Genomic DNA, 1,131 nt, shown 5'->3' on the forward strand with positions numbered 1-1,131 from the left:
AAAAGGTTGAGAAACACTGATCTAGTTGGTAATGTTGCATGTTCTAAGTTACTTGCAGAAACATTGACTGAAAGGCTCTTATTTAATGTTGAGGGATTGTTGCCTGCAAGGCAGACATTTTACATTTTGTTTTGAGTTGAAATGTACTGAAGTCTTATTTAAGTTTGAGTGTTTAGGCAATTGTTTGCACTATTCAAAGACACTTTTTATTAAACTGTGGCAAAAGCAACGGTATAGTTAATTTCTATCATAACTATAAGTTTCAGGCTCTGGATTTTTTTTTTACTTTAAGCTCTGTCCGCTGGTCAGTACAGCGGTTCGCTGTTTGATGGAATGCTGTCTGGAGGCGGAGTGATCCGCTGGTCAGTACAGCGGTCCTAACGGCGAATCCGTCCCGGAATCCTCGGCTATGGGGGATCCGAGAAGAAACTGATTTCCGTTTTCAAAGGTGGGTGAAGTTTACCAATAATAGATAGGCACCATTGTTAAGTTCACTAACAATTTTTTACTGACATCGATTATATTTTGAGATATTTCTGTGTATTAGAAGTAACTGTTTGCTGTCACTAGCCTAACTGCTAACTACCGTTAGTGTAGGGTTGCCAATTTAGCGTCTCCAAAATACAGGGCAGYTCAACTGTGACGTCATCACATCGTCTAWCTAATCAACATTTAATATTTCTGCTATTTCAATACAAAATAATAGATTAATAGAGGGCTTTAATCAACACAATGCTTTTATAGTTTTCCTTACATCTTTTCAGCTGGTGGTTGGCCTCAGTGAAAAGAAGGATGTTGTTTCTAAAGAAAGATTTCAACTTCAAAGACAGTGTAGATTTAAAAATCAATGGAATACCAACCTGGATTTTTATTCAAAATCATATGACTTGTTTATCTTCAAGCTTTATTTAAACAGCTGGGATAAATCAGATAAGAGGGTATTTCCAAATTTCAAGCTATTTGGAATATTATTGAATGTYTCAAATGAAGTAAAATATTTTGGTCATGTGCTGACAGACCGTCTGTCTGATGATGAGGACATTTACTGACAGGCAAATATCCTTGTCCGCAAGTTTGGATTCTGTTCTGATGAAGTAAAACTGAACTTGTTTAGGTCATATTGTACATCAC

This window comes from Poecilia reticulata, linkage group LG16 (genome assembly GCF_000633615.1).
Source record: "Poecilia reticulata strain Guanapo linkage group LG16, Guppy_female_1.0+MT, whole genome shotgun sequence".
Lineage (NCBI taxonomy): Eukaryota > Metazoa > Chordata > Actinopteri > Cyprinodontiformes > Poeciliidae > Poecilia > Poecilia reticulata.